The sequence below is a fragment of the Marmota monax genome, unplaced genomic scaffold (genome assembly GCF_021218885.2).
Source record: "Marmota monax isolate L192 unplaced genomic scaffold, Marmota_monax_Labrador192_F-V1.1 WCK01_AAM20220418_F8-fsc00025, whole genome shotgun sequence".
In the NCBI taxonomy this organism is placed as follows: Eukaryota; Metazoa; Chordata; class Mammalia; order Rodentia; family Sciuridae; genus Marmota; species Marmota monax.
Window position 1 is genome coordinate 9,424,914 of NW_026691950.1, and position 20,481 is coordinate 9,445,394.

Below are 20,481 nucleotides of genomic sequence, written 5' to 3' on the forward strand. Positions count from 1 at the left end.
GGAGGACTGCAAGTTCACTAAGTTCTTAGCAGACTTAGGGACTTAACTAAGTTGCTTAGAGCCTCACTATCTCATAACAAAAAATGAAAAAGGGTTGGGGATGTGGCTCAGGGGTTAAGCATCCCTGGGTTCAATTCCCAGTACAAAAAAATATGTATTTTTATATTAAGGTATATTATATGTAATATATAGAATTATGTATATATTTTATATATATATATATATATATATATATAAAATTTTATTTTTAAATGCAGTTAATATTCAATGAGAAAGTGGAAAGCATTAACATACAGAGGGATAGGATCTGAATTCTATAAAGATCTCTCTAGCACCTCTGGAGAATGGTTTGAAGAGGGCAAACACAGGATCAAGGGGTGCCATACAAAAATCCAAGTGAGATGATCCTGGCTTGGCCTGGAGGATGGTGATGGCATAGGACAGAAACAAAAGGAGCGGAGACTTGTCACATGTTAGTGCATTAAATATGGAGGTGAGGGAAAAGAATTAACGACTCACAGGATTCTTATTTGAATCGCTCAAAGGATAGTGGTGCCATCTACTCAAATGGGAATTGTCTTGGTGTTTGGCAAACAGGAAGAGGCACCAGGGCTGGAGGACTAAGAGTACACATCAGTGACAGCTTCACTTGTCTTGACTGACTAAGCAGCCTACCAGTCTATAATTTATCCAGTCACTTCCCTCCTCCAGCCTGATAATATTGACCCTCCCATCTTCTTCCTTCTGCTTATATGACCCTTTAGGCCTAACACACCTGTGTTCATGGAAATTGATAAGTTTGTACTTCTCTACCTCAACCTGATCTTTAGTGACGGTTTTTCTCCACTTAAGTATGCCCTATAAGTAACCCCATCCTTCAAAAGGGAGCAGAACACAATCAGCACAAACATAGTATGTGAAAATATAAAACCTGTTCAAAATCTCAAAATTACTGCCAACTGTTAATATTGTATCTAAAAATAAATATCTTTGTATCAGAACATGTCAAAATACATTATGTATTGTATTCTAGAATAAAAATTGTATAATAAAAACAATGCAAAACAAAAATTCACAGTCCTTTAAACACAGTGACCATTATTTCAAACAATGACCTGTTTGTTTATTCTGTGTCATGATCCAACATTGTGTATTATCAAAGAGGGAATCTATTAACAAATGTCATTGTGAAATAAAGCTCTTAAAATTTTTTTAAAAATTAGTTTGGGTCATTAAGAATATTAAAAATGACATCCCAACCCCCCCTTTTTTACTTCCTTAAAAATTACACATAAGCAAATGTTACTAGGTATTATAACTGGATACTTTAGAAATTTGCCAACAGAACCAGAAGTTTCAGAAAAACTTTGTGTTACTTTCCCAGATAAAAACATTTCAAATTTGAAAACTCAAAATTTTATTAAAAACAAATGTGTTAATCAAATAAGATAAAGTAATTTAATTCAATTATATTTCTTAGTGGGTGTTTAATAAATGTTTGTTTGTTATATTTATTATTATAAGAAAGTTACAGTGAACATATTTATTGATTGAAATTTCAGGCCATAAGACAATCTTATCTCAGGCACATGGGACTATAAATCATTTTTATAACCTAATTAACAGAATGCTATACAAACATCTGAAGTGATATTATTAAAAAGAAATATATTGACGAGCATGGGAAAGTGTTCAAAGTACAGTGTTAACTGCAAAAAGACTATAAGAGTATGCATACAAAACCAAAATAAAATTAGAAGGCAGGAAAGCCTATTTGCAGCCTATAATAAATCACAGTTAACCACTTTTACCTCCAACCACAAAACTAATGAAATCAATGAGAAAAAGACCAATGCCCACCCCCAACTAAAAACAGGATAAAAGTTAGAAGCAAAAATCAAACTCAAATAAATAGAATAATAATATTGGAGGTCAAAAAATACAAAGCATTTAAGCTCACTAATATTCTAAAACCAAGCAAATCTTTACCCCTCACACATCAGATAGAGCACTAATCACTGGGGTATATAAACAACTCAAAAAGCTAGACACCAAAAAAACAAATAATAATAAATAAAAAATAATAATAAAAAAATCAATAAATGGGCCAAGGACTCGAACAGACACTTCTCAGAAGATGATGTACAATCAATCAACAAACATATGAAAAAATGTTCATCATCACTAGCAATTAGAGAAATGCAAATCAAAACTACTCTAAGATTTCATTTCACTCCAGTCAGAATGGCAGCTATTATGCATACAAATAACAATAAGTGTTGGCGAGGATGTAGAGGAAAAGGTTCACTCATACACCGCTGGTGGGACTGCAAATTGGTGCAGCCAATATGGAAAGCAGTATGGAGATTTCTTAGAAAATTGGGAATGGAACCACCTTTGACCCTGCTATCCCTCTCCTCCATCTATATACCCAAAGGACTTAAAAACAGCATATTACAGGGACACAGCCGCATCAATTTTTATAGCAGCACAATTCACAATAGCTAAACTGTGGAGCCAACCTAGATGCCCTTCAATAGATGAGTGGATTAAAAAATGTGGCATATATATATACCCAAAATGGAATATTACTCAGCAATAAAAGAGAATAAAATCATAGCATTTGCAGGTAAATGGATGGAGTTAGAGAAGATAATACTAAGTGAAGTTAGCCAATCCCAAAAAACCAAATGCCAAATGTTTTCTTTGATATAAGGAAACTGATTCATAGTGGGATAGGGAGGGAGAGCATGGGAGGAATAGACGAACTCTAGATAGGGCAGAGGGATGGGAGGGGAAGGGAGGGGCCATGGGATTAGAAACGATGGTGGAATGTGATGGTCATCATTATCCAAAGTACATGTATGAGGACACGAATTGGTGTGAGTATACTAAGTATACAACCAGAGATATGAAAAATTGAGCTCTCTATATATTATAATGCATTCCACTGTTATATATAAATTAAAAAAATATTCTAAAACCAAATAGGAATTAGATTATCTTCCCTTTCATGCTACTCATCTTGGAAAATATATGTGGATTTTTTTCACATTCTGCTAATATTGAAGATGCCCACTCTAAGCAGGAAGAAGAAAGCAAGTTTTCACACAACAATATTAACTTGATGACACTTGACTGCTTGAATTAAATATTTATAATGTTAAGTAGTAGAATTTCTCTGCATGCTATTATAAAATACTGAAACTTTTGTCAGCTTATAAGGGAATAAGACATAAATATGAAAATATAATTCTTTAGAACACAATTCAGGCTTTGAATTACAAATAGTAAAAACCTAATATCATATTCAAGCTTCTTGGGATATAAATCTACTAAGCTCTAACTGCCAATAATAGGAATAAAGCAAGCCCTGAATATTTAAAATTCCAACATTTCTATTATTTGTCTTATATCAAGTGTAACTAAAAGTTAAATATTAATATTTCTAGATGGCTTACTCTTGCTATAGCATTGTGCTTATTTGACATTTATTATTATCTCATGTTCAAAGAACTTCTGTGTTCTTACAAAATAAATTTAAATTTGGTCAAGAAGAAGAGACAAGTAAGAAGTGACTTAATCCTTAAAATGATATGCTTGGGGTCATTATTGTAATGGATTTCAGCCCCCTCATTTCTGTCCCTACTATATTATTATGTACAACCTTCCAAATAGTATCATCCTTCAAAATGCATGAGATTCTCAACAAGTTGGGTGTTTTGGAATCTCACAGGTTGATATGACCTTGGCAGAGTCTATGAAAGCTGCCTCTTGCTCCCTCTCTCCCAAGAAAAGGTTTTAAGGGAGAAAAATCCCTACACAGTAGTCACAAGACTTCTATATGTACATACATATTACATGCAAATGTTTATGCATCAATTTATACAACACAGAAATATAATAAGTTACCATACAATTGCTTATTACAATAATTACTAATTGTATTGACTAATATGAATCTCGATGACACCTATAAAAGAAAAGGTATAAGGTAAATGGCTTTAGAGCAAGAACAAAAGTAAAAAAAAGTCTCTGAATATAAAAGGCAAATACAAAATTCTTAGTTTGAAAAGGAAACTTATAGGGCTGGGGCTGTAGCTCAGTGATAAAACACTTGCCTAGCATGTTAAAGCCCCTCAATTTGATCCTCAACAAACACAAAAAACAAAAGAGCAAAAAGCAAACCTACTGCAGATAGTTATGTCATGGTTATAACAAACTGATGCTAAAGTCTGTGGAAAGAAAATGACCTAGAATAGCCAATACAATACTGATAGAGGAGAATAAAGTCATAGGACTGACACTACCTGACTTTAAGTCTTATTATAAAGCCACAGTAATTAAGACATTGTGTTGTTGGCAAAAGAAGAGACAAACAGATCAATGGAACAGAACAGACAGCCCATAAAATAAACCCACACAAGTAGAGTCAACTGATCTTTGACAAAGGAGCAAAAGCAGTTCAAGGAAGAATGATGACTTTTCACCAATTGTACTGAAACAACTAGGTTTCTACACATAAAAAAATAAATAAATAAAAGTAAAAGAATCTAGACATACAAATTTCACCTTCCACAAAAATTCACTGAAAACAGATCATAGATTCAAATGTAAATGCAAAATTATAAAATTCATAGGAGATAGGAAAAAATCTAGGTGATCTTGAGTTTAGTGGTGGACTTTTTACACAAACATCAAAACCTAAGAGCATGAAAAAAAATAGGTTGGAATTTACTAAAGTAAAACCTTCAGCTCTGCGAAAGACAATTTTAAAAGATGAAAAGACAAGCCTACAAAAGACATATCTAATGAGAACTGCTATCCGAAATACATGAAGAACTCTTAAATCTTAACATTAAGAAAAACTCCATTTAAAAATGGGCACATGCTCTGAGCAGACATAAGAAGACATACAGATTAAAAGTTATTAAAAAATACTGCAATGTATTCATGGAATTGCAAACAATGGAAACCACTATATACCTATTAGAATGGCTAAATCCCAAAACACTTAGACCAAATCCTGGTAAGGATGTGAAGGAATACAAAATGGTGGGAATATAAAATGGTACAGTCATTTTGAAGACAGTTCAGTCACTTCTTATAAAACTAAACATAATTCTTACCAAACAGTCCAGCAATTCTACTCTTTGGTCTTTAACTAAAGGAAATGAAAAACTTAGCCACACAAAACCCTGCCTACAGATGTTTTTAGCAACTTTACTCGTAATTGCCAAAACATGGAAGCAATCAAAAAGTCCTTCAATAGGTGGGTGTGTACATCCAGAAAAGAGAGTATCATTCAGCGCTAAAAAGAAATTAGCTATCAAGCCATGAAAAGATGGAGGAGCCAGACATGATGCCCTCAAACTCCAGTGACTTGGAAGGCTGAGGAAGGAAGATCACAAGTTTGAGATTAGCCTGAGCGACCTAGACTCAGGCTAAGTGGTGGGCTTAATTTTAAGGCAGTGAAAAACCACTTTGTATGATACTATGATTGTCATTATACACCTGTCAAAACCTATAAAATACATAACACAGTGAACCCTAATGTGAACTATGGACCACGTATATTAACAGTATTTCATCAGTGGTAGCAAATATACCCCCAAATTAACAGGGAAGGTTGAGGGGAGGGATATACAGGAACTCTTTGTACTTTCTACTCAATTTTTCTGTAAGCTTAAAACTGCTCAAAAAAGTCATTAATTTGACAGTCACTAGTATGGCAATATGTAAATCAATGGATGTGTAATTGATGTGATTCTGCAATCTGTATATGGGCTAAAAATGGGAGTTCATAACCCACTTGAAGCAAAGTGTGAAAGATGATATATCAAGAACTATGTAATGTTTTGAACAACCAACAATAAAAAAAAAATAAAATAAAATAAAAAACAAGAAAGAAAAAGCAAGCTTATCTATCCCTGTCAACCAGAACCAAAAGTGCCTGGAAGAGTCAAAGCAACAAAATGCTCAAGATTAAATAAGAAAGTACCTGGAACAAGATCAAAGACAGGAAACAGTTTCTAAGTCAATTAAAAATATAATTTCAGCCACATACCTGTAATCCCAGAGACTCAAGAGGCTGAGGCAAGAGGATTCCAAGTTCCAAGCCAGTCTTGGCAATAGATAGATAGATAGATAGATAGATAGATAGATAGATAGATAGATAGATAGAGGGCTGTGGATGTGGCTCTGTGGTAGAGTACCCCTGGTTCAGTCCCCAGTATTGAAGGAAAGAAGGGAGGGAGGGAGGAGGAGGGAAGGAAGGAAAGAAGGAGGGAAGGAGGGAAGGGTGGGTGTAGGGGGAAGAAATCAAAAGTACCCACCAGTTTATACGTTTATGGGTCAAAGGAGAGACAAAGGAAGCAATATCGTATTTCAGGTGAGGTCAGGTAGACTGATACACTTTTCAACAAACTATCCAGAGGAAAACTGCACATCTGAAAACGCTTGTATGTAAAGAAGAAAAAAGGAGATGTGTGCTGTGTGTGTTAAGTGGTACACTATGAAAACATCCTTTGACTTCAAATGCACAAACATGGCTTATTGAGAGCAGAAAATGGGCTGTCAGGTAAGGGATAGCTCAAAAATTCTTCATGTTAGTAAAAAGCAAAACAAGCACTGTTTATTTCTTAATCAAGCATGATGGCATTTCATCCTAACAAATCTTATTTACCTCTGTTGGTAAATGGCTCTCTAAAAAGTGTCCCAATTTGTAGCATTTGCCAATATCCATCATATAAATATTCCTGCCACAACTGATTAGAAGTCACCAATGGTTGAACAACCAGTGTGTTAAAGTCTTGGTAGAAACTAGATTTTTTAAAAAAAAAAAAAAACAGTACTTGTAGTAATTTTCCATATATGATGAGGAAACTGACTCCATGTTAATATTACTGACAACTGGGAGCAGAGGTGCTGGAATATGAACTCAGGTACTATTGTGCTGTTTTGTTTTGTTTTGGTGGGGGAGTTCTGGGGATTGGACCCAAGGGTGCTTTACCACTGAGTTAAGTCCTCAGCCCTTTTTATTTTGAGGTAGGATCGCACTAAGTTGCTTAGGCCCTATCCAGGTTGGTAAGGCTGGCCTCTTGTGATCCTTCTGTCTCAGCCTCCTGAGTCATTGGATTACAGGCCTGTGCCACCATGCCAGCTCAGATACTGGTTTCTACCAACTTTCACTCAGAAAGTTGATTTATTTCCTCCAAAACTGCCAAATTACAATGTACCCTTTTCTTCTTTTAAGGTCCAGATTCTTAATATACTACTTGCCTAGAGTAAGTACTTACAAACTCAGATATTTTGGTTGTACCTTCTAACTGATGTGCATAAAAGAGACTAAACAGAAAAGACTTCCCTGCTTTGATTAGACAAACATTTACCTGTATTTTCTTTTAACTCTTGTTAGTTTCACTTCATTCAATTTAATTCTGTTTTCTAACTGGAGTTTATTTGGGCTACTGATATAAAGATTTTATTTATTTTTTCCCCAATATTTAACCAATTCCTTTGGGTCATTTACTGAAATTCTATCATGAACTAAATCCATACTCAAATATACTTTCTGGGCTTTCTGTTCAGCTAATTAACAGTCTGTTTCTGCATCAGTACCACATTTTTAATTATTGCTATTTTTTTAATAGGTTTTATTACCTGTTGGCACAAAATAATATTCCTGTTTACAGAATATCTCAGCTGCTGTCACTTATTCTCCCAAGCTCACACATATCTCCACACATTAATCTAACCAAAACCAGCATCTAATGTTAAGACTCCTTGAGTAGAAGCTGGCTCGCCCTCAACTGACTCATCTTTTGGGTACCCAAAGAAAAATGTATCCTTTCCTTCACAGAACATCTATCTAAATCTACTAATCCTATTTCTAAGTACTTTGCTTCTGCTTTGTGTGAATAAAATCATTTCCCCTCACTATTCAGTTTTATGTTTTTGCTTCTGGTTCAATTGAAATGGATAGAAAAATTTAAACTTCTGCTTGTTCTCTGAACAGCTGTTTCTAAATGTTTATTTATCCTAATCTAAACTCTTCTGACTAAAAATGATTTCTAAACACAGAAGTCCTATGACATCTTTGGCACATGTTCAATGCTTTCTTACTTGATGCACACTACAGAAATATCACTATAAAGCTTAAAAAAAAAAAAGGTCCTATCTTTTAAATAATCCATTATTCACTCAGCCAGCGAATCCCTGTTATTATTATTTTCTTAAAAACATTTCTGTTACTCTTTGGAAGCTCAGCTTAAAATCTATTCTAAAAACCCAGAGATCATGTGGCATTTTTAAAATGTGCATAGGCCTGGGAGTCAGAAGATAAGGACCCTAGACTTGTCTGTCTTGGCTACTTACTAGCCTTATAATCTTGCTAAAGTAATTTCACCCCTTTTGTTTCCCATGTAGCAAATGAACACATTGAATTAAATGTCAGTGAGGGGTATGTATCAGAAACAACAAGATGTTATTTTCATTGTTGTTCTCTACTCTTTCTCCCATAAAAAGATTATTTGCTGGTTAAAAATTGATCTTTCTCCTGCAGCTGGACATCAGGTTGGGGATTAGCACTGGACAGCCCTGAAGTGAGAATCAGCACACCAAATCCAAGAAGACCTCACCAGCAAACACAACTGGGTCCAGGGTCTGGGGAAAAGTTCACAACCACAAACGGATTTGTATTCATGTTCTCTGACTCCTAAGCAGCAGAGTGAAGTCTAAAAAGATGGGCTGGGCCCCCCTGAGGCTAGGGTTATAGAAGGGTTTCCTCCTAGTACCTTAACAGGCTGCTAGCCCAGAGACGCCGGGGCTGCTTTCCCTTCCATCTTTCTTGGAGTTACTGCTTACAATATTGTAGCAGCCTGACCCACAATTACCAATGCACACCTAATGGTATCTAGCCGTCACAGACAAGGAAAACAAATGCAACATTTAGTCAATACCAGCAACAAATATCAGGATAGGTACTATGGTTTGGAGGTTGAACACTCCCAAAGGCCCATGTGTTGAAGGCTTGGTTCCCATGGTGGTGCTGCTGAGAGGTGGACCTTTAAGAGGGCCCTAGGAAGAAATTTTTACCCCTCACACATCAGATAGAGCACTAATCTCTAGGATATATTTAAAAAAAAAAAAACACTCAAAAAGCTAAGCACCAAAACAACAAATAACTTAATCAACAAATGGGCCAAGGACCTGAACAGACACTTCTCAGAAGCGATATATAATCAATCAACAAATATATGAAAAAATGTTCATCATCTCTAGCAATTAGAGAAATGCAAATCAAAGCTACTCTAAGATCATCTCACTCCAGTCAGAATGGCAGCTATTCACCACTTCTATTTAACATAGTTCTTGAAACACTGGCCAGAAAAATTAGATAGATGAAAGAAATTAAAGGGACACAGATAGGAAAAGAAGAACTCAATTTGGCACTATTTGTCAATGATATGATTCCATACCTAGAAGACCCAAAAAATTCCACCAGAAAACTTCTAGAACTAATAAATGAATTTAGAAAAGTAGTGGGATATAAAATCAACACCCATAAATCAAAAGCATTTCTTTATGTCAGTGACAAATCCTCTGAAAGGGAAACAAGGAAAACTACCCCATTTACAATAGTTTAAAAAAATATAAAATACTTGGGAATCTACTTAACGAAAGAGGTAAAAGACTTCTACAATGAAAACTACAGAACACTAAAGAAAGAAATTAAAGAAGAACTTAGAAGATGGAAAGATCTCCCTTATTCTTGGATAGGCAGAATTAATATTGTCAAAATGACCATACTACAAAAAGCACTATACAGATTTAATGCAATCCCAATCAAAATCCCAATGGCATTCCCTATAGAAATAGAAAAAGCAATCATGAAATTCATCTGGAAAAATTAGACCCAGAATAGCCAAAGCAATCCTTAGCAAGGAGAGGGAAGCTGATGGAATTACTATTCCAGACCTAAAACTAAACTACAGACCAATAGTAACAAAAACAGCATGGTATTGGCACCAAAATAGACCTGTAGATCAATGGTACAGAATAGAGGACACAGAGTCTAAGGCACATAACTACAGTTATCTTATATTAGACAAAGGCACCAAAAACATACATTGGAGAAAAGATAGTCTCTTCAACAAATGGTGCTGGCAAAACTGGAAATCCACATGTAACAAAATGAAATTAAACCTCTATCTCTCACCATGCACAAAATTCAACTCAAAGTGGACCAAGGACCTAGAAATTAAACCAGAGGCTCTGCACTGAAAAGAAGAAAAAGTAGGTCCAAATCTCCATCATGTCAGATTAGGCTCTGACTTCCTTAGTAAGACTCCTATAGTGCAAGAATTAAAATCAAGAATCAATAAATGGGATGGATTCAAATTAACAAGTTTCTTTTCAGCAAAAGAAACAATCAGTGTGGTGAATAAAGAGCCTACAGAATGGGAGCAAATTTTTACTACAAGCACATCAGATAGAGCACTAATCTCTAGGATATATAAAGCAATCAAAAAATCTTAACACACACACACACACACACACACAAATTACCCAGTCAATAAATGGGCCAAGGAACTGAACAGACACTTCTTAGAAGAGGATATACAATCAATCAACAACATATGAAAAAATGTTTAACATCTCTAGCAATTAGAGAAATGCAAATCAAAACTACTTTAAGATTTCATCTTGCTCCAGCCAGAATGGCAGCTATAAAGAATACAAAGAACAATAAGTGTTGGTGAGGATGTGGGGAAAAAGGTACACTCATACATTGCTGGTGGGACTGTAAATTGGTGCAGCCGATATGGAAAGTAGTATGGAGATTCCTTGGAAATCTGGAAATGGAACCACCATTTGACTCAGCTATCTCACTCCTTGGTCTATACCCAAAGGACTTAAAAACGGCATACTACAGGGACACAGCCATATCAATGTTTATAGCAGCACAATTCACAATAGCTAAACTGTGGAACCAACCTAGATGCCCTTCAATAGATGAATGGATTAAAAAAAAAAAACATGTGGCATATATACACAATGGAATTTTACTTGGCAATAAAAAAAAATAAAATCATGGCATTTGCAGATAAATGGATGGCATTGGAGAAGATAATACTAAGTGAAGTTAGCTAATCCCCAAAAAACAAATGCTGAATGTTTTCTCTGAGATAAGGAGGCTGACTCACAGTGGGGCAGGGAGGGGGAACATGGGAGGAATAGATGAATTATAGATAGGGCAGAGGGATGGGAGGGAAAAGGAGGGGACAGGGGATTAGCAAGGATGGTGGAATGTGATAGACATCATTATCCAAAGTTCATGTATGAAGACACGAATTGGTGTAAACATACTTTATATATAAACAGATATGAAAAATTGTGCTGTATATGTGTAATAAGAATTGTAATGCATTCCACTGTCATTTATTTTTTTAAAAAATCAATTAAAAAAAAAAGAAGAGGGTCCTTGTGGGAGATCCTTAGGTCACTGGGATAGTACTCCAAAAGGGTAGGACCCTGGCCCATTTCTCTTCTTTTGGATCCCTGCCATTGCCAACACTCCCACCAAACACCTAAAAGCAATGGGTCTGCCCAATCGTGGACTGGAGCCTCTAAATAAACCTTTTCTCTTCATAAGGTTATTATCTCAGGGATTTTGTTATGGTGATAGAAAGCTGATCAACACAGAAAATTGGTACTCAAGAGTAGGATGGTCTGTGCCATACTATATACCTAATGATACAGAAAAGCCACTGGAATTGGTTTAGGTGAAAAACAAAAGAGTTTGGAGGAGAAAGGTAGGGGGAAAATCTCAAATGTTGAATGGAACTTAACAGGCAATTCTGATGGGGGGCTCAGAAGACCAAAATGCTGATAGAAATACTAATAGTAAACGCTGCACTGATAATTTCAGATGAAACTGAGGGTTCTGGGAAATGGACTAATGGCTCTCCTTGTTATACCATGGCAAAGAATTTGTCTGCATTTTTTCCATATCCTGATACTCTGTGGGAAATTAAACTTAAAGGTGATGGGCTAATTTACCTGCCAGCACAGCATTCAGGTTATCACACAGGTATTACTGGCTGCTTTTAGTCAGTTTTATAGTGAGAATCAGAAACAAAATGGAGCAAAAAAACATTTGGAAAAATTATAGCCTGGTCAGAAATGTAGCATGTGTTAAGAAGTGGTCAAGAAGAGTACAACTACTAGTACTGCTACAAAGAAGCCACTGCTTTGCATCAGGACAGTCAGAAAGATGCATCCCCAAAATAAGAAAGTAAATTGCCATCACAGGCACAGAAATGCAAAAATGCAAATTTGTTCCAGAGACTTTCCTGGGCAGAATTGTTACAGAATACACCTCCACATCCCCCAGTGCACTCTTGTTTAGCTGGCAAAGTGTTCCAAGGCTCCTGCAGCCATGGTTCAAGTAGGCCCAGGAACAGCTTGTGCAGGCAGCAGACCTGGGCATCAGTCATGTGTTGCTGGTTTTGTAGGTGTGCAGAATGCAAGAGTCACAGGGTCATGGCAGCTTCACAGAGATTTACGAGGAAAGACTTAAAGGACAGATAGTGTGTTACAGGGTTGAAATCCTCTGGCAGGGCGATGCCCAGAGTTGTGGGAATGAAGCCAAAGCTACAGAGAAGGCCCCCAAAAGGCAGAAGTGTTGTGTCAGCAATGCACAACACGCACCAAAGGAAGACGCAGGCAGCCTGCAAACCTGCCTCAAACAGGCCGCGCAGGCTACATGGAGTGGGCTGTCAAAGCCCTTGGAAACCTACCTCTTCCACCTCTGCCTCTATGTACTCCAGAGTCTGGACATAAAGCTTTAGCATTCAGTGTGTGCCCTGGTGGAATTCAGACTTGCTTTGAGCTGATCCAACCTTATTATTATTATAGGAATGTTTACCTGTGCCATTCTCACCACCGCCATCTTGGAAGTTCCCTTATATTTATTTATTTATTTATTTATTCAGGAGGTCAGTCATGGTTACATTTGACTTGAGTTTCATAGGTAACTTTGGACTTAAACTTTTGAGCAAAGCTGGAACAATCTGGAGACACACAGATGGACTAAATGCATTTTACTTGTAAAAAGGACATAAATCTTTGTTTCTAGGGGCAGAATGCCATAGTTCGGAGGTTAAATGTTTTACAAGGTCCAGGTGTTAAAGGTTTGGTCCCCACTGTGGTATTGAGAAGTGCTGAGGACTTTTTAGGAGTCCTTGTCTTGTAGGGGTCTTTAGGTCACTGGGGTCGTGGCAATCCAATCTCTTCCTCTTTTGCTTCCTGGCTATGAGGTAAGCACTTGGGCTCTGTCATGTTTCCTGGCACCCCCATCAGAGGCCTAAAAATGATGGGTCTGCTCAGTCATGGACTAGAACCGCTAAAATTATCAGCCAAAAGAAGACTTTTCTCTTTATAAGTTGATTATCTCAGGTATTTTGTTATAGTGATAAAAAGCTAAAATAGGTTTCAAAACACCAAACCTATTTCAATTAAAATGGAAACTAAACAAAGATGCTGATTCTTACCTTATCACTTCACATTACAGAGAATATAAGTGCAATACTACACAAAATTTAAATCATTGTTAGAGATATTAAAAAAGAGACTTCCTATACCAAAATACTAATTATCACCTGGAAATGAAAATAGGCTTCCATTCACAAATACAAAATAGGTCAGGATAAATTTGGTAAGAAAAGCATAGGACTTACATGGAGGAAACTACAAGGATTTCTTAAAGGACAAAGAAGAAGACCTGAATACATGGAAAGATGTGTAGATGGGAAAACTTACAAGAGTCAATTGTCACAAAATTAATATGTTAATTAGCATAATTCAAATTAAAATTTTGATACAGCATTATTTAGATTGCACAGAACTATATTAGAGTATACTCAGAGGAATAAACAACAAAGATATGCCACAAAACTTACTTTTTAAAAGCACAAAGAATACTTTCTAAATCAGAGGAAACTGTAACTTTAATCACAAAACAGCTATAATCAAAATATCATGTATACACTGTATTCAAAATTAAAAGTCCAGATGGATATGTAGTGGCAAATTAATTTTTAAGTCTTATGCAAATAAATTAGGAGCTTTCCTGTATAATCCAGGAAGAAGAAACCTTCAGCCCAAATAGATAATTCAAGATTATTTTTTTAACTTTTTATGTTCTTTTTAAGTTACACATGACAGTAAAATACATTCAAAATTATTTCAATAAGATGAATGCATTAAACCAGATCAAAAGTTGTAAACAGGGTACACCATAAATAAGAAAAGACAAAGCTGGAAAAGTGTTTATAATGTAGATGACAGAAAATATAAAACATCCAACAAGTTCTTACAAAATAACAAGAAAAAGATATAAATAGGCAATTCACATAGAAAAAAATCTAAAAAGACAACAAACATATGAAAAAATGTTCAAACACACTAGCACCCAAAAAATGCAAACTAATCTGGTGTTATGACTTAAATATGAGATGTCCCTCAAAATCTCTTGTGCGATACGATGCAAGAACTTTCATTTGAAATTTTTTTTTTTTAATTTTTTATTGTGGGTTGTTCAAAACATTACAAATTTCTTGACATATCATATTCCACACTTTGATTCAAGTGGGTTATGAACTCCCACCTTCACCCCATACACAGATTGCAGATTCACATCAGTTACACATCCATTGATTTACATATTGCCATACTAGTGTCTGTTGTGCTCCGCTGCCTTTCCCATCCTCCACCCTCCCCCCTCCCCACCTCTCCCCTCCCCTCCTCTCTCTCTACCCCCTCCACTGTATAACCCTGAGGGTCTCCTTCCATTTCCATGCAATTTCCCTTCTCTCTCCCTTTCCCTCCCACCTCTCATCCCTGTTAAATGTTAATCTTCTTCTCCTGCTCTTCGTCCCTACCCTGTTCTTAGTTACTCTCCTTATATCAAAGAAGACATTTGGCATTTGTTTTTTAGGGATTGGCTAGCTTCATTTAGCATAATCTGCTCTAATGCCATCCATTTCCCTGCAAATTCTATGATTTTGTCATTTTTTAATGCAGAGTAATACTCCATTGTGTATAAATGCCACATTTTTTTTATCCATTCATCTATTGAAGGGCATCTAGGTTGGTTCCACAGTCTTGCTATTGTGAACTGTGCTGCTATGAACATCGATGTAGCAGTGTCCCTGTAGCATGCTCTTTTTAGGTCTTTAGGGAATAGACCAAGAAGGGGAATAGCTGGGTCAAATGGTGGCTCCATTCCCAGCTTTCCAAGAAATCTCCATACTGCTTTCCAAATTGGCTGCACCAATCTGCAGTCCCACCAGCAATGTACAAGTGTACCCTTTTCCCCACATCCTCGCCAGCACTTGTTGTTGTTTGACTTCCTAATGGCTGCCAATCTTACTGGAGTGAGATGGTATCTTAGGGTGGTTTTGATTTGCATTTCTCTGACAGCTAGAGATGTTGAGCATTTTTTCATGTACTTGTTGATTGACTGTATGTCCTCCTCTGAGAAGTGTCTGTTCAGGTCCTTGGCCCATTTGTTGATTGGGTTGTTTGTTCTCTTATTGTCTAATTTTTTGAGTTCTTTGTATACTCTGGATATTAGGGCTCTATCTGAAGTGTGAGGAGTAAAGATTTGTTCCCAGGGTGTAGGCTCCCTATTTACCTCTCTTATTGTTTCTTTTGCTGAGAAAAAACTTTTTAGTTTGAGTAAGTCCCATTTGTTGATTCTAGTTATTAACTTTTGTGCTATGGGTGTCCTATTGAGGAATTTGGAGCCCGACCCCACCGACTGTAGATCGTAGCCAACTTTTTCTTCTATCAGACAGCGCGTCTCTGATTTGATATCAAGCTCCTTGATCCATTTTGAATTCACTTTTGTGCATGGCGAGAGAAAGGGATTCAGTTTCATTTTGTTGCATATGGATTTCCAGTTTTCCCAGCACCATTTGTTGAAGATGCTATCCTTCCTCCATTGCATGCTTTTAGCCCCTTTATCAAATATAAGATAGTTGTAGTTTTGTGGATTGGTTTCTGTGTCCTCTATTCTGTACCATTGGTCCACCCGCCTGTTTTGGTACCAGTACCATGCTGTTTTTGTTACTATTGCTCTGTAGTATAGTTTGAAGTCTGGTATCGCTATACCGCCTGATTCACACTTCTTGCTTACCATTGTTTTTGCTATTCTGGGTCTTTTATTTTTCCATATGAATTTCATGATTGCTTTCTCTATTTCTACAAGAAATGCCGTTGGGATTTTGATTGGCATTGCATTAAACCTATAGAGAACTTTTGGTAATATCGCCATTTTGATGATGTTAGTTCTGCCTATCCATGAACAGGGTATATTTTTCCATCTTCTAAGATCTTCTTCTATTTCTCTCTTTAGGGTTCTGTAGTTTTCATTGTATAAGTCTTTTACCTCTTTTGTTAGGTTGATTCCCAAGTATTTTATTTTTTTTGAAGATATTTTGAATGGAGTGGTTGTCCTCATTTCCATTTCAGAGGATTTGTCGCTGATATACAGGAATGCCTTTGATTTATGCGTGTTGATTTTATATCCTGCCACTTTGCTGAATTCATTTATTAGCTCTAATAGTTTCTTTGTAGAGCCTTTTGGGTCTGCTAGGTATAGAATCATATCATCTGCAAATAGTGATAATTTAAGTTCTTCTTTTCCTATTTTGATGCCTTTAATTTCTTTCCTCTGTCTAATTGCTCTGGCCAGTGTTTCGAGAACTATGTTGAAGAGAAGTGGAGAGAGAGGGCATCCCTGTCTTGTTCCAGATTTTAGAGGGAATGCCTTCAGTTTTTCTCCATTCAGAATGATGCTAGCCTGAGGCTTAGCATAGATTGCTTTTACAATATTGAGGTATGTTCCTGTTATCCCTAGTTTTTCTAGAGTTTTGAACATAAAGGGATGCTGTACTTTGTCGAATGCTTTTTCCGCATCTATCGAGATGATCATATGGTTCTTATTTTTAAGTCTATTGATGTGGTGAATAACATTTATTGATTTCCGTATATTGAACCAGCCTTGCATCCCAGGGATGAATCCTACTTGATCATGGTGTACAATTTTTTTGATATGTTTTTGTATCCGATTCGCCAGAATTTTATTGAGGATTTTTGCATCTAGGTTCATTAGAGATATTGGTCTGTAGTTTTCTTTCTTTGAAGTGTCTTTGTCTGGTTTAGGTATCAGGGTGATGTTGGCCTCATAGAATGAATTTGGAAGTTCTCCCTCCTTTTCTATTTCCTGAAGTAGCTTGAAAAGTATTGGTATTAGTTCTTCTTTAAAGGTTTTGTAAAATTCTGCTGTATACCCATCCGGACCTGGGCTTTTCTTAGTTGGTAGTCTTTTTATGGTTTCTTCTATTTCCTCAATTGATATTGGTCTGTTTAGGTTTTCTATATCCTCCTGACTCAATCTGGGCAGATCATATGACTTAAGAAATTTATCTATGCCTTCACTATCTTCTGATTTATTGGAGTATAAGGATTCAAAATAGTTTTTGATTATCTTCTGTATTTCTGAAGTGTCTGTTGTGATATTGCCCTTTTCATCCCGTATGCTAGTAATTTGAGTTCTCTCTCTTCTTCTCTTCGCTAGCATCGCTAAGGATCTGTCGATTTTGTTTATTTTTTCAAAGAACCAACTTTTAGTTTTGTCAATTTTTTCAATTGTTTCTTTTGTTTCGATTTCATTAATTTCAGCTCTGATTTTCATTATTTCTTGCCTTCTACTTCTTTTGCTGTTGTTTTGCTCTTCTTTTTCTAGGATTTTGAGATGAAGTATGAGATCATTTATTTGTTGGTTTTTTCTTTTTTTAAGGAATGAACTCCAAGCAATGAATTTTACTCTTAGAACTGCTTTCAATGTGTCCCATAGATTCCGATATGTTGTGTCTGTGTTTTCATTTATCTCTAAGAATTTTTTAATTTCCTCCTTGATGTCTTCTATAACCCATTGATCATTCAGTAACCTATTGTTCATTCTCCAAGTGATGTATGCTTTTAACTTCCTTCTTTTATCGTTGATTTTCAGTTTCATTCCATTATGATCAGATAAGATGCATGGTATTATCTCTACTCCTTTATATTGTCTAAGAGTTGCCCTGTGACATAATATATGATCTATTTTTGAGAAGGATCCATGTGCTGCTGAGAAAAAAGTGTAACTGCTTGATGTTGGGTGGTATACTCTATATATGTCAATTAGGTCTAGGTTATTAATAGTGTTATTGAGTTCTATAGTTTCCTTATTCAACTTTTGTTTGAAAGATCTGTCCAGTGGCGAGAGAGGTGTGTTGAAGCCTCCCATGATTATGGTGTGGTGGTCTATTAGACTCTTGAACTTGAGAAGAGTTTGTTTGACGAACATAGCTGCACCATTGTTCGGGGCATAAATATTTATGATTGCTATGTCTTGTTGGTGTATGGTTCCCTTAAGCAGTATGTAGTGTCCCTCTTTATCTCTTTTGATTAACTTTGGCTTGAAATCTATTTTATTTGATATGAGTATGGACACGCCTGCTTGTTTCCGAAGTCCATATGAGTGATATGATTTTTCCCAACCTTTCACCTTCAGCCTATGTATGTCTTTTCCTATCAAATGCGTCTCCTGTAGGCAGCATATTGTTGGGTCTTGTTTTGTGATCCATTCTACTAGCCTGTGTCTCTTAATTGGTGAGTTTAAGCCATTAACATTTAGGGTTATTATTGAGATATGGGTTGTTCTTCCAGCCATATTTGTTTATTTCTGTTACTAAACATTGTTTGTTTTCCTCTTTGATTATTTCCCCCCCCCTTTACTGTCCTACCTCCCACTGTTGGTTTTCATTGTTATTTTCTATTTCCTCTTCCTGTAATGCTTTGGCGAGGATGTTTTGAAGAGATGGTTTTCTAGCTGCGAATTCTTTAAACTTTTGTTTATCGTGGAAGGTTTTAATTTCATCCTCCATCCTGAAGCTTAATTTCGCTGGATACACAATTCTTGGTTGGAACCCATTTTCTTTCCGTGTTTGAAATATGTTATTCCAGGATCTTCTAGCTTTCAGAGTCTGTGTTGAAAGATCAGCTGTTATCCTGATTGGCTTACCCCTAAATGTAATCTGCTTCCTTTCTCTTGTAGCTTTTAAAATTCTCTCCTTATTCTGTATGTTGGGCATCTTCATTATAATGTGTCTAGGTGTGGATCTCTTATGATTTTGCACATTCGGCGTCCTGTAGGCTTCTAGGATTTGGGATTCTGTCTCATTCTTCAAGTCTGGGAAGTTTTCTCGTATTATTTCATTGAATAGACTGCTCATTCCTTTGGTTTGGAGCTCTGTACCTTCCTGTATCCCAATGACTCTTAAGTTTGGTCTCTTAATGTTATCCCATATTTCTTGGATGTTCTGCTCATGGTTTCTTAACAGTCTTGCTGAGCTGTCTATGTTCTTTTCCAGTTGAAATACTTTGTCTTCATTGTCTGATGTTCTATCTTCTAAGTGTTCTACTCTGCTGGTAGTATTCTCCATTGAGTTTTTAAGTTGGTTTATTGCTTCCTGCATTTCTAGGATTTCTGATTGCTTGTTTTTTATAACCTCTATCTCCCTGTATAGTTGATCCTTTGCTTCCTGGATTTGTTTGCGTAATTCGTTGTCGAAGTGATCTTTCATTGTCTGATTTTGCTGTTTAATGTCTTCCTTGATACTCCAGATCATCTGAAGCATGTATATCCTGAATTCTTTATCTGACATTCCATCTGCTGCAGCTGTTACCTCTTCTAAAGTTGCGTTGACCTGCATTGCTTGTGGTCCTTTCTTTCCTTGTCTTTTCATACTGCTTGCGTATCTTTCCTGCAGGTGCGGGCGGCGGCTCTGCTCTCTCCTTATTCCAATTGGGGTGTCGTGGCTACCACGCCAGCAGGTCACTAGGCCTGTTCTGGGAGCTGGTGGCGGCTCTGTTCTGCCCCTACTCCAATTGGGGTGACGAGTGTACCACGCCGGCAGGCCACCGGGCCTGATCTGCCGGTCGGTTGCAGGTTTGCCTACCCTGCAGGCGCGGGCAGCAGCTCTACTCTGCCCCTACTCCAAATGGGGTGACGTGTCTGTCGTACCGGCAGGCCACTGGGCCTGTCCCGCTGGTCGGTCGCAGATCTGCCCACCTTTCGGGCACGGGTGGAGGCTCTGCTCTGCCCCTACTCCAATTGGGGTGTCGTGACTACCCCGCCTGCAGGACGCTGGGCCTGTTCCTGGCAAGGGAGGCGACTCTGCTCTGTCACTACTCCAATTAGGGTGGTGTTTGTACCACGCCGGCAGGCTCCTGGGCCTGATCCGCCGGTCTGTTGTAGGTCTGCCTACCTTGAAGGCACGGGCGGCAGATCTGCCCTGCCCCTCCTACCATGCCTGCGGACCCCTGGGCCTGATCTGCAGGTTGATCACTGGTCTGCTCACCCTGCGG

At 37.1% G+C, this 20,481-nt stretch overlaps 1 protein-coding gene across 9 annotated transcripts in view; it reads right to left on the bottom strand.

The window, feature by feature from the left end:
• The window catches only part of Fryl (FRY like transcription coactivator), a 242,248-nt gene that overhangs the window by 129,527 nt on the left and 92,240 nt on the right, over nucleotides 1-20,481 (bottom strand). The window lies entirely within an intron of this gene.